At 44.2% G+C, this 13,817-nt stretch overlaps 1 protein-coding gene and 1 long non-coding RNA gene across 5 annotated transcripts in view; one reads left to right on the top strand and one right to left on the bottom strand.

Annotated features, from left to right (window-relative positions):
• The window catches only part of LRRC8C (leucine rich repeat containing 8 VRAC subunit C), a 91,957-nt gene extending 90,001 nt beyond the window's left edge, over positions 1-1,956 (bottom strand). The window contains exon 1 of the mRNA XM_055401970.2: positions 1,818-1,956. The gene's annotated coding sequence lies outside the window, so the exon portion shown is untranslated. The remainder of the gene's footprint in view (positions 1-1,817) is intronic.
• Positions 1,957-2,302: 346 nt separating this feature from the next.
• LOC148778062 (uncharacterized) overlaps positions 2,303-13,817 on the top strand; it is a 32,001-nt gene continuing 20,486 nt past the window's right edge. Inside the window, exons 1-4 of one of the 4 annotated variants that reach the window (XR_016037216.1) lie at positions 2,303-2,440; positions 5,314-5,407; positions 7,872-7,932; positions 11,186-11,389. This is a non-coding gene — a long non-coding RNA (uncharacterized LOC148778062). Of the gene's footprint in view, positions 2,441-5,313; positions 5,408-7,871; positions 7,933-11,185; positions 12,429-13,817 lie in introns of those variants that run through there. The other 3 variants (XR_016037214.1, XR_016037215.1, XR_016037213.1) reach the window with 3 other exon arrangements.

Here is a 13,817-nt window from a genome sequence, read left to right as displayed (position 1 = left end):
CATTAACAAATTGGTACAAATTAGATACTTTTTTTACACTAAAAGCATTCCCTTCTCAAAATACATTTCCTTAAGTGCCCAGTCCATCTGAGAAATAAAGACAGTACCGTTAACAAAGGCTTTCTATTATCATTTTATTAATAAGAAAGTTGTTAAACATGCTTGTTATCTCTGACACTGCTGGTGGATGAGTGGGCCTTATCTGTGGTCAAATCTGTTATGTGAACCATGAAAAGCATCCATCCTTGCAAAGCTGCTCCCCACCTCTCCCTCAAAAGCAAACAAACAACCTGACCTAAAGAGAGTATTTGATCACTCCAAAGCAAAGCCCGTCTGGGTCAGGTCCATGGTCTTCCCTATCTAAGCAAGTCACAAGAAAGCAAGTATCACAGATTGGAGCTGTAGACAATCTGTTACCCACATCCACAGGTCTATGAATCTAAGCAAATTTTGTGAAGTAAGGCTTACCTTTGGGGTTTACACAAATCATTTAAAAATAGAATGTGAAGAGAAATAAAAACTATAAAGCTGATGGCTGAGGTGATGGTGCCCTACTGTGCCAAGAGAGTTAAGACCAGTTGCCTTCATTTCTCATCTGGAGGGCATTTTAATAACTTGTCCATGAAGAAGACTCCAGTATGCCTTAGGAAACCACTATATACCTGTCCGGAAATGTTACCGTTGGTTAAGGCTACATTTTTCACACTATCGAGAGCTTGTAAGAAATGTGTCACTAAAATAAGCCTTGCCATTTCCTTTACCTGTTCCACCCCCATAAGTGTGCATGAAATAGTCATTCAAAACTCCCTCTGCCCAACGCGGCTGGCACTCACACAGTTTGATGGGTGCTTATCTTTTACTTTAAGGTGGACAGGGACTTGAAAGTGTTTCCTAACTGATTCGCTGGGAGTTTAAAATGCTTAAAAAGAATTAGAAAGTGAAGTTTGGCCTTAACCCTTTGAAATATCTGTCCTGGGATGTGGGCTAGGTGTCCGTGGCACCCAAAGCTCGGTAGAGAGCAAGGTTCTGAAGGGACTAGAATCCGCTGTATTCCGTGGGTGGGGGAGGGAAGAACTGGCAGAGAAGAAAGGAATTAGCTTGTACAGAGCACATCCTAAGGTTGCTGAGTCGCTAACTCCATCCCTAGCCATGTCGTCGCTGAGAACCAGCTGGAAAGGGAAAGACCAGCGAGCCTGAGTTTGTGTCGAAAGCGGCGGTCTTGGTCTCAATCGCCGGCCTAGACACCTGGTTTCTGGGGCCCGCGAGATCCAGCGAAACCCTCTCTCCCCTCGGGTCCTGCTGGGGAGCAGGCATCGCGCTCTCATTCCCTTGGGAGACGTAATTCCTCTCTCGCCCCAAAGTGCTAACTTCAGGGGCTCGGGGTTGGTAAGGGAAGAGCAGACCAGTAGGTAAAGACCCTGAGGTCTCAGGGAGGTTTAAGGTTGACAAGAACGACGATCTCCCCCTGCGTGGCCCCGTTTTCTCCTGGTCCCCCAGCCCCATCCCCCCAAGTCCGCAGAACCTGCCGCGCTGCGCTCGGCGCCAGGCTGGGGTCTCTCACGCGACGCTGGGCGGGCGCGGAATGGGTGGGGTGAGGGTTGGCGGGTCCCCGCGCCCCGGCGCCGGATGGCTCCAGGGACCACACGCCGGGCAGGAGCCCCCAGTCCGCCCGCCCGGGAGCCGGGGGAAGGCAGGGACGCGAACGAGGCGGGGCGGGTCGTGGCTCCAGCACACCTAGAGGACCGAGCCGGCGGTCCTCGGCGGGCCGTCCCTCTCCATCGCATCCCATCCCATCCCTCGGCGCTCCCCGCCCTTACCTCTAGGCGCGAGGGTGCCGGCGGCGAACGGCGCTGGGGAGCGGCGGGCCGTCTCCCGGCCGGGCTCAGCGGCGGCCGGCGGCAGCGGGGTCGCCCGCCGGGCGGCTGCTCATGGCTCGGCGCGCCCCGAAGCACTGCGGCCGCGGCCACGGCGGCGCCTCCCTCCTAGCGCTCTTCGCGGGCTCCGAGGCGGGACGCAGCTAACGCCCCAGCCCCGCAGCCCTCCGCCCCTCCGCCTCCCCGGCCGCGGACGGAGCCGCCCCCAGCGCCGCCCCGCGAGCAGCCGGGCCAGCGGCAGCCAGCGCCGCCCAGCGCCCGGCCCCGGGGTCGCCGCGCCGCCCGCCGCTCGGCCCCGCGGTGCCAGCCCGCTGTGACGCAGGCCGCCGGGCCCGGGAACTTCCTCCGCGCGGAGACCACCCCGCGCCCGGGCCGGCCGCCGAGGACCTCCTTCAGGGCGCCCAGGAAGCTCTCCCGCCGCTTGCCGCTGGAGCCACTCCGGCCTCTGGAACGCCCACCTGGCGGCCGGCGCCTGAGGAGTGGACCGGGGCCACTACCTTCCCCATCCCTAACCCGAGGCTTCCCTGCGCTGGGCGGCCGCGCCGCAGTCGCAGCTCCACCCCGGGGTAAGTTGGAGGGGAGCCGCTACCACTAAAAATAGCCCTTCTGGGCACTCCTCGGAAGGACTGGGGAGGAGGGAGATAATCCTTCCTCATTATCCTGCTCCCCTCACAGATGAGCAGAAGGGTGGGAGGCGGTGGTGGGACACACTGAGAGAGACAGAGAACAAAGGCAAAAACCAGTTTTCCTGGACCATAAAGCCCAGCAGCCGTTCCCTTGACACCTGAGCTTGCTGTCCGCTAGGAACCTCCTTGTTCCCGCATCCTGACAACCTGGCGCCAGGTTCTGGGGGACTGAAATCGCATGCTCCGCCTGCAGTTTCGTACTGAGCATGGAGTTGATCTTTCTCCTCAAAACCACCTGTTGTTTAAAGAGTATGGGGGAGGGGGTTTCTCTTTCTCCCCCCATCTTTTAAATCGACCTAAACCACGCTTTTCTTCTCCACCTTTCCCTACCCAGTTTCATTATGAAAAGTGAACTCTGCCTTATTGAAAGCCGAGTCATCTGTATAGAAAATCTCCCCAGTGGAAAAATGTACAGACAAGATTACTAAGTAATATAAGATCTTCTGGAATGCCTTACCAATATGAGTTTTTCTAAGAACACCAACAATTAAACTATTGCTTTGTCTTGCCATTCAGGAAAAGAGAGATGTATGCCAGCAGAGCAATTCATAGACAGCTAATCGGTTTTTTTGCTAGTTGGTTTGTTCTTACACCCCAAAACTTAAGAAAGCAGGCCTCTCTCCTTTTACCCCATTTTTATCTCCAGGTCAAAATTAAAATTTGTCAAAAAGTTGATTTCTTAGTCTTAACTGATTTTTCCATGTTCCTCTGGCAAATTCCTACATTTTTTCCAATTCTAGTACTGTTGTTGGGTGTCTTTCACAGATGAAAACCTCAACCCTCTTAGTCTTTAGGAGATGACCCTAACACTAGCCTTAATTAACCTAGAGAACAACACTTAATTCTAAAGTGGGGCCTTCCTCCTAGATAGCAGGTGGGAAAATTCCTGAAAGTTTCCTAGAGAAAAGACAGAAATTGACGAGCAATTTGCTAAAAAAAAATAAAAAAAAAAATTTGAGTACCTTGCAGTCCACCAGGTACTAGCTGAGTTAACTAGTTAACTCAGTTAAGTTAAAAACCTTCAGTTCAGTTCAGTTCAGTCGCTCAGTCATGTCTGACTCTCCGCGACCCCATGAATCACAGCACGCCAGGCCTCCCTGTCCATCACCAACTCCCGGAGTTCACTCAAACTCATGTCCACAGAGTCGGTGATGCCATCCAGCCATCTCATTCTCTGTCGTCCCCTGGATTTAAACAGCGACATGAGCACTAAGAGCACACATATCCTGCCGAGGGCTTTGTTCCCCAGAGGCTTTCTGCCTGCACCTCTATCTTCCTTGTGCCACTAGTACCCTAAACTCAAGCTTAGTGCTCCCTGAAATGCTGCCTCACTGCCCAGTGTCAAGGAATCACAATCCTAGACTTTGGACTGAGGTGAACCAGGAAGAAATCCCTGCTTTTTCTGTGTAAATGTAAGGAAATTACTGTTACTTCCCCCCCACCCCATCAGCAGTGTAAGTATAGTACTATAGGGCACTGTGAGAATTAAATAACACACTTACATCACCAAGAACAGGGCCAAACACTTTATAAGTACTTAATAAATGGTAGCCATGGTATTTACTACAGTTCATTGCTCAGACAGTAAAGAAGCCACATGCAGTGCAGGAGACATGGGTTCAATCCCTGGCTTGGGAAGTTTCCCTGGAGGAGGACATGGCAACCCATGCCAGTATTCTCTTCTGGAGAATCCCCATGGGCAGGGGAGCCTGGTGGGCTACAGTTCATGGGGTCGCAGAGAGCTGGACATGAGTGAGCGACTTGCACTATTGCTCAGAGAACAAAAGGACCAGAAACAGCAATGAAGCTTGCAGATGGATTTGAGTCCCTGCAAGTTGAGTCCCTCCCCGCTCCTCCCCATTAATTGCAATACCTTTGTCTACTCTGTGCCTGCTTTCTAGTAGGATAAGCTGGACAGTTCTGTGTGTAGTCAGGTGATTCTCATGCACCCTAAAGTCTGAGAGGCGCTAGTCTGAAACTTACTATATTGTACTGCTTAGATCTCCTTTTCTTATTTTACAGAATGTAAGCCTTAAGTCTATAGTCACCTCACTTCAGTCAACTGAACTGAAATCAACACACACACTTATCAAGCCCTCTGTAAAACGCTAGGTGAATTACCAATCAGCCAGCTTCTGTGATTGCTGGACCCCGAGGGTCTCAAAGGAGGATTAGGCTTATTCCCTGATTTCCAGGTGTTCACAGAGCATGGGAGAGGGAATCTGGCATGCATTTGACTCAGTATAAACCATTTTGAACTAAATGGTTGAAGTTCGGAGAAAAGAGAGGGCCCTGTGGGCCAAGGCTACCATTTTGATCTTTCATTCCATATTCAATTCTTTAGGCCAGAGTTTGGCATTCCAGGTGGGCTTCCAGGGTGAGTTCGGTATCAGTTCAGTTCAGTCGCTCAGTCATGTCCGACTCTTTGCGACCCCATGAATCGCAGCATGCCACGCCTCCCTGTCCAGTATAGTTACAAGTTAACCATATACTGGTTGACAATAGGGTAAAGAAGTAGATCTTTCTGGGCAACTCCTGACCATAGTACAAACTTTGGAATGATGTAGTATGTGCATACTAAGTTGCTTCAATTGTGTCTGACTCTTTGTGGCCCCATAGACTATAGCCCACCAGGTTCCTCTGTCCATGGGATTCTCCAGGCGAGAATACTGGAGTAGGTTCCTATTTCCTACTCCAGGGTATCTCTCCAACCCTGGGATCAAACTCATGTCTCATGTCTCCTGTATTGGCAGGTGGAGTAATTTACCTCTAGTGCCACCTGGGAAGCCCAGAATGATGTAGATCTGGGCTCAAATCCTGAATCTGCCATTCACCAGCTATGTGATCGTGAGTTTCTTAATTTTTGAACCCCATTTCCCATATCTTTATTGGAAGAATAATACCATCTTTTTAAGGTTCCAGTGAGGCTTAGAAAGAATATATGCAATTGCCGTGGTAGATTGTATGGAAATGGTGATTATATTGCATTGTTATTAGCTACAATAAAAAGCAGCCTGAGCTATCTCATTCCTTGAAAGCATATTTCAAAAGTCACCTTCTCTGTAGAGCTCTGCAGGCTCCGGACAAGCGTAATTCTCTCTTCCTTGTGCTCCCATAGAACTTATGTTTGAATCTCTGTTTCTGCGTCGCATGCTGCCATTTATCTCTTTACGTCTTGCTTCTCTACTGTTTCTTTATTCACTTCTACGTCAATACTAGCAGAGAGCCTGGCAATAAATTTTGAAAGAACACATTTAAAAATATTTCCATTTCCTATACAGGTTCTGACTTCCAGTATAATTTGTATTAAACTGCAGTCTCTAAAACCTCAACCCTTTACTTTATACTAAAATTATCTGTTATGTACATGTATCTGCTTAAACCTTGATTTTTCAATGCTGGGCTCATTCTTTAAGATCAACCTGCTATGCTTGTGTGTTTTGTGTGGGATGTCAGTTGATCCTGCCCAGTAATAGTGAAAGTAAAATCTAAATTCTAAAACCACCCGCAGAACTTTACCCAGCATTCTCTGCACACCCTCTGCACATCTGCTCTGCAGACCTCTTCTGAGCTTTGTGGGAAGGATCCTGAACTAACAGGAAACTTGGTTGTTTTTAAGTTTCAGCTGTTAACATTGTTGCAACTATTAGCACTTTCTGAGTTAATAGCTGGAAGACAAAACCCACCTTTAGGTACAGTTTTTAAATTCTTGACTGTATGCCAATAAAAATGCTCAAACAAGAGAAACCTTCCCTAGAAAATGTCCTGTAAGCAGGAAGTTGCCCAGGAGGTAATGTGGTCAAATGTGGGCTTGATCCTAAAATGGCAGTAGAATTGTGCCAGAGGCGAGGGTAGTGTTGTTGAGGACTTAAAATAGGATTCTAGAAAAGTTTGGGTCAAGTTCTTCTACAATCATAATTTATACATCTCCCTCAAAACACATGCATGTGTGTGCACGTGCAAACACAATATGTAAGTGTTTGGTCCCACTAACTTGTGAGATATTCTTTGGAAATAATGGTGAATAAGCACTTACACAGTACATGCTAATGTGCTAAGTACTAGCTTTATGTTAATATTTATATGTATTGTATCATTTAGTTGCTGTCCCCAGCTAGTAGGCAGTGGTATTTTCTCTTATTGATAGAGAAGCAGATTGTAATCAAATAACTAGCCAAAGGCCACATAGTAACTTGCCAAAGGCCATATGACCAATGAGTGAAAGTGTTAGGATCTGGACCCAGGTGAGTCTAATTTTAGAGTTCTCAGGCTTAACCACTATTCAATCACATGGGAATGGAATATGTATTTTTAAATTGACTCCATCAAGTATCTTCAGTAAGGTTTATGATGTACTTTTTCAATGCTTTTTGAAATTGAGTTAATTTGTGCTTTTCCCATTAGCATACTCATATCCTAAATGTGCCTTTCTGGGATGATTAAATGACATATGTGACTACTGTAAAAACCATAGCCTAGACTAGACGGACCTTTGCTGGCAAAGTAATGTCTCTGCTCTTTAATTGAGAAGCATTTTATGACTGAAAGCAAACTTAATGAAAGTGCATGAAGTGTCTGTGGTTCTGAGCTTAGGCAATATGAAATATACCAGGCAGCCTCAATCTTGGAATTTTTATTTTTATATAGACCAATGATAAATAGCTTTCACATGATAGACATATAGTATAAGTTTTAAGTAAAAATGAATTTGATAGTCTCAGGAGTGACTTTTTTTGTATCCAAATATAACTGCTATAACTGCACTACTAAATAATATTTGCTTGCTACTACTTTTTAATCATATACATAGAGCCACTGATCTAAGAACTTTACCTGTGTTAACTTGTTAATTAAATCTACAAATGACTGGCTCTAGCAGTGAAATAAATTATTCTAAAGATAATGAAACACTGTTAAGAGGGTTAGAACTTTCTTATTTATTAAACAAACTACATTAGGATTTACCTCCTAAGGAAGGTAACTCATTGTTTTTCCCAGGACTAAACATTTTTAGCCTTTTCTTAACACCATATTATGCATGTAGAATGTACCCTAGAACATCTCAGATGACACTTTAACATCAACTTGCTTCAAATTTCAGTGACATCAGCCCTGACAAACCACCTTATTTCAGGCCTGAAGAATTGCTTCTTTCCTCTGACTAAAATGCTGCTCTTCTCTGTCTCTCTGAGGCATGAATATCCATGGTGTCTTGACACCTTATCAGGGTAGTGAAATTGCAGATGCTCTTGTTACATAAACATGACTCTCTCTTTGGAAAAGTATCATGGACGGTGCTTTGTTCACTCAGAAAATGCTACAGCCATGCCTGGATGCTGTCTTCTTAAAGCTGCCACCTCTACTGACAAAAGGTACATTTCTTGAGACTTTTTGGAGTTCATTTATTAATTTCCTAACTTTACTCACATTGTTTACCTCTCTGGAGAAAGAAACAAGAAAGCCTTGTTTGCCTTCTCAGTAACAGTGGTAAGATCTTTGGTGATCACGCTTATTGCTAGTAATATTTATCCTCCCTAGATTTCGGGAAGTAATGAGTCACCAGCATATAATCAAAGATGCAGGAAGGCATCCTTTGCAGTTATCTATGGGAAATATGTCTAGAGTGGGGCAGACCAGTCAGGCAATTTCTTCCCAAAGCACCTGTGTCTTCAGCCATCCATTGTCAGTGAGATAAACCCTTTCCTCTACCGAGGCATTTCCAAGTAGCATTTTGTAGAATTACCCTTTGAGTACCCTGAGAAATAGGGGTCTTTGGGGCCATTGGGAGAACACTCTATTGGGGAGCCATTGGGGAACACTCTATTCCTCTTGGGGATTCACAGTGAATATTAACATGCTAAGGGCTCTGAGAAGTCCTGCTCTAAAAATACTTGTTGACTTTGCTGAACTTCAGTTCACTTCAGTTCAGTCGCTCAGTCGTGTCCGACTCTTTGCGACCCCACGAACCGCAGCACACCAGGCCTCCCTGTCCATCACCAACTCCCGGAGTCCACCCAAACCCATGTCCATTGAATCGGTGATGCCATCCAACCATCTCATCCTCTGTCATCCCCTTCTCCTCCTGCCCTCAATCTTTCCCAGCATCAGGGTCTTTTCAGACGAGTCAGCTCTTTGCATCAGGTGGCCAAAGTATTGGAGCTTCAGCTTTAGCAGCAGTCCTTCCAATGAACACCCAGGACTGATCTCCTTTAGGATGGACTGGGTGGATCTCCTTGCAGTCCAAGGGACTCTCAAGAGTCTTCTCCAGCACCACAGTTCAAAAGCATCAATTCTTCTGCGCTCAGCTTTCTTTATAGTCCAACTCTCACATCCATATGTGACTACTGTAAAAACCATAGCCTAGACTAGACGGACCTTTGCTGGCAAAGTAATGTCTCTGCTTTTTAATATGGTTGGTCATAACTTTCCTTCCAAGGACTAAGTCTTTTAATTGCATGGCTGCAATCACCATCTGCAGTGATTTTTCTCTAATTTCATTTACCATGAAACCATTTCCTTTGTCATATCTATCAACACTCCAAGAAAATAAAATCTCTCAGAATAGAATGTTTGAATTGTTATTCTAGAATTAAAGACGTCAGAACCTTCAAAAGATTTCCCCTCCTTGGAAAGAGAAGGGAATTATAGACCCTATTAACTATTAATTTAATGAATGCCTACGAAGATAAGCCCTCTTGATAGATGCGATCTGCAGGCATTTTCCTTACAAATAGCCATAATAGAGTACCTGTCATCTTTAATAGGATAAGGAGCCCCCATTCTCACTGGTAATAGTGTGGCCTTGTTCCTTTACGCTGAGGAATATTCCCTTGCTTTTACATGTTTGTGTTAGCCTTTAGGTTCTTTCTATGGCCTTCCCTGGTGGCTCAGACAGAAATTTGCCTGCAATGCAGGAGACCCAGGTTCCACCCCTGGGGTGGGAAGATCTCCTGGAGGAGGAAATGACAATCCAGTATTCTCACCTGCAGAATCCAACGGACAGAGGAGCCTGGCAGGCTGCAGTCCATAGGCTCGCAAAAGAGTTAGACATGACTGAGCAACTAACACTTTCCATGAACTCGAAGGGATAGCATAGAATAAACCGACAGGAGACAACTGCCCATGCGTCTATAATATTTCTGCACATCTTGTGAGCAAGACACTGACTGCCCTTTCTTCCAGACTAGATTTTCAAAGACATTTGTATGGTGAACAGCTTTGACAGTAGTGATAATGCTTCCTTCTGGAGCAAAGGGCAAGCACAGTGACTGCTCAGTACGATAATATTATAATGTCTCTCTCCAGAGCAAAGGACAGGCAGACACACTCATTATAAAGGGTTCACACTACCTAAGATCATGGCTGCTCTTCTACAACACAACCTGCTGATAGTATGTTGAAGCTCAGGGAACAGACACACAGAAAATGCTGATATTCTGGCTACAGCTATTGCTGTAAGAAATGAACTTTTCCCCATCTCTGATCCAGGAGTTTAATGTCTTCTACCAGCATCCAAGAAACTGGGGCAGGCTGATTTTTTTAGCTTGCAAATAATGAAGTCTCCAGCCTTTTACAGTCCTTGACAGTAACTGGCTTTTTCCTCCCTATGAATTGAACATGGGTGGAATAATTCATGACCTTAGGTGGTCTCCCTCCCTGTTACTGTGAACATACTCTCCTACAAATGCTTCTCTAGGCCTGTTGTAATATTTACAGCTGTCCATCCCTGTTTCTGAGGAACATTCAATAGAGGGCTGATAGAAATGATGTGCTCTGATTATGGGCTATCAAAGAAAGGCACCATGAATTTCTTTCCAGCATGTTAACCTTTCATTAAAATGACTATAAACTATCTTATGTTCTATCTTGTTATTTTAAAGGAATTTAAAAGTTAATCCTCAGTGCAAATAAATTTACCATATAACCATAAAGAATAGATGTGTGTGTGGGGTGGGAGGGTATTTTTGAGTTAACTTCACTAATTTCTTCCAAAAGCAGTGTAAATAAAGGAAAACACTGGAGTTTGGATAGTTAAATTGCTTCACGTGGCCGAAGGGAGGATCATTTTATGATAACATGAAAACAACAGTGATTACATTTAAGAAACTGAAAACATCCAGAGTTCTTGAATGTCAATGATATTCTTCAGCTTGTAAGATACTCCTGACAACAACAGTCTATTTACATCTTATCTGATGTCACTTCTTCATGTTGATTTCATTGACTAAACCAGAACTCAAACTTTATGTGTTCTATAATAATGCTTTTGATCAGTTGCTTTGAAACGAATGTTTTCTGATCAAAAGGGTTTCAGGGACTTGAGAATATAACAATAATTGATTTGTGAGCAACCTAGTGTGGAATTTTTAAGAGGTTGTCTGATAATTTGCTACAGTGATTTGAATGCTACAAATAGGGTAGTATCAATAAATTAACATTTGTTGAGTGCTGTCAGCCAGGCAGGGCTTAAAGCATTTTACATTTACTGTTTCATTTAATCCATGTAACAGTATGAGGTAGGTACTGTCACTGTCCCCATTTCACAGACAGGGAACTTGAAGGCACGGGTAAGTAATGTGTCTTGCCCCAGGACATATGTATTCAGTTGTGTCTGACTCTTTGCAGCCCCGTGGACTGTAGCCCACCAGAGTCCTCTGCCCATGAAATTCTTCAGGCAAGAATACTGGAGTGGGTTGCCATTTCATTCTCCAGGGAATCTTCCTGACCTAGGGATTGAACCCATGTCTCTTGGCGTCTCCTGCATTAGCAGGTGAATTCTTTACAACTAGTATCACCTGGGAAAGTGGCAGAACCAGAAAGGGAATCAAGGTACCTGATCCCAAAGCCTGACCTCTTACTGCAGTCTTGTATCCTTTTCTGCCTTATAGCATCAGAATTTTTTAAACTTCTAGAAAATGTGATTTTTTTTTCTGGACTGCTTAAGAGAAATAAACATCAATTTCCTTGCTTCTTTGTAGTTTTATCTCCAGATTATCTTCACAAATATAATGTTTTATTCTTCCTCTCTACATAATATATTTCAGGACCATTTAAGGATGAATTATGTCCATCATCAGCCCACAGTAACTGAGAAGGGAGATACTGTGTGGCTCATTTTGAGCAGGGAGATACTCCAGTTAAGCCACTTTGAAATGTTCCGTTTCAATGCATGTTAAACTCCTGACACAAGATGCATTTGAAAAATATTTTAATAATCTAAAACAAATATACAATAGATGTTATACCTTTGTCTTACAGTCTGTATCCAGTGAAGGAGGTAAAAGTAACAATATTTTTTAAAGTTACCAGTTCTTTACTTGGGCAAGCTTTAATTTTTCATTATCAGGAGTGGTATTACCAGCCCACAAGTCACCCACAGTTGCCACAGTCCCCAGATGGGCACATTGTGACTGCGTCTAGGCTAACAATCACATCACATCACAGTGCTTTTCTTCAAATCAGACTGGAAACTTAACCGAGCGAATCTTCCCAAAGAGCATGGAGGTGGGCAATAGTAGGGGACTTCTGAGTGCTTTAAGGAGAAAGGAATTTTAAAAATCTTGGCTGGCTGCTACTTAGAATGATGAGATCATTTAATGCACAGCATTTATAGATTTCTGGTCAGTCTCTAAAATTCCAAAACGATTTCTGAAAATTAGTGATAGGGAAGTTTCCTATAAAACTCTCTGCAATGTTAGATCTGTTCAGTGTCTGATTAATGAAGACAAATGGTACAGCACAAATTTCAGTTGCAAGAACAAGATGCACTTCTGCATCCCCTGCTACCATTTTCACAAGAAAATACAGGAGTCATCATGGGCTTTGCTGAATGACTTTTGTGGAGATTGGTTGGTATTTTTCTTTTTCTGTCAAGGACTGGAAGAAGCTTCTTCTCAAATCTGGAATGAATCTAGAGGTTTAAGAGAAGTAAGTTGATGGTTCACAAACCTCCTTGGGAACTTCCCAGGTGTGATCTGAAACTGAAGCCCATACCCAGAAGTCAGGGAGAGAAGGAACAAAGAAGCAGACCACTCCAGGTTGGTAGGTGGCAGGCTTCATAAGGGGATTTTCTATAAGGCTTATATTGGACAGATGCAGAACAAGTAGATTTCTGCATCTGCCCACCAGAATCTTAAAAGTCTATATGGAGTCCTTAACTAGGTTCGGTTGCGTGCAATCTAGGCTTATCACCAGATTATTATCTCAAGGCTTCATCCTTGGGAACAGCCTTTTTTTTTTTCTTTTGGCTGTACTTAGTGGTATGTGGAATCTTAATTCCCCCAACCAGGGATCAAGCCTGCACTTCTGCAGTGGAAGCATGGGGTCTTAACTGCTGGACCTCCAGGGAAGTCCTCTTGGGCCAGCTTCTGGGAGTGGGGGAAGCAAACAGAAGACATATTCCAAGGACAGGAGAGGAGGTAGGGTACCTCCAACTGCTTGGGTCCAGTTTGCAGGTCAAAACCAGTTGTCTCATCTTTTCGATGACCTCCCCCAACATAAGTAGGGTTCCATCTTCTGACTTCTGCAAGGCCTCAAGTAGCTGGGCAGAAGTGGTGTAATTCCTTAATGAAAAGGATTTGGATTTATCTGGATTTTAGCCTGCTTTGCATGCTTTTCTAATATGATAACTGAATGCCCAGGGACCCAGGGTTTGTCCAAATCACCTTCATGAGAGTTGCAGCCGTTTTCCCTGAGGGGCACTCTCACCCCATTGGCACACGCCTTCACTGGCTTTGAGACTCTACCACCATCTTGGCTTTGTGCAGGTCTTCAGACTACTTTCTGCTTTCTCTCATTTTTCCTTCATCTCTCTACTCTCTTTCAAATTCCATCAGTCTTTAAATGTCCTATTCATATCCTCTCTCCATAAAGTTTCTTATAAAAACACTTTCTTTTTTATAAATGCTTATAGTAATGAATCTTTAGCTGTGCGAAATTGGATAAGTTGCTTAACCTCTGAGCTTCAGTTTCTTCATAGTTTAATGGGGATAAATTATAGTATTAATATCTACTTTACAGTGTGACTGTGATGATTAGCACAATGCCTGACACATTGTAAACATGCAGTAAATGTTAATTTTTATTAATATTCAACAGCTAATTACATCTTCTTTTTTTGACACTTTAGATTTTTTTTGTTTCCCACCTAGTTGAGGTTCAAAAACTACTTGTTCACTTAATTATTTTAATATGTCAAAGAAATCTTTTCTCCAAAATTTTTTAAGCATATTGACAAACATGAAGAGTTGCCAGTTGC

This window comes from Moschus berezovskii, chromosome 4 (genome assembly GCF_049115385.1).
Source record: "Moschus berezovskii isolate FMDL1 chromosome 4, NW_MosBer_1.0, whole genome shotgun sequence".
NCBI lineage: Eukaryota > Metazoa > Chordata > Mammalia > Artiodactyla > Moschidae > Moschus > Moschus berezovskii.
This window is presented reverse-complemented; position numbering and strand designations above follow the sequence as displayed.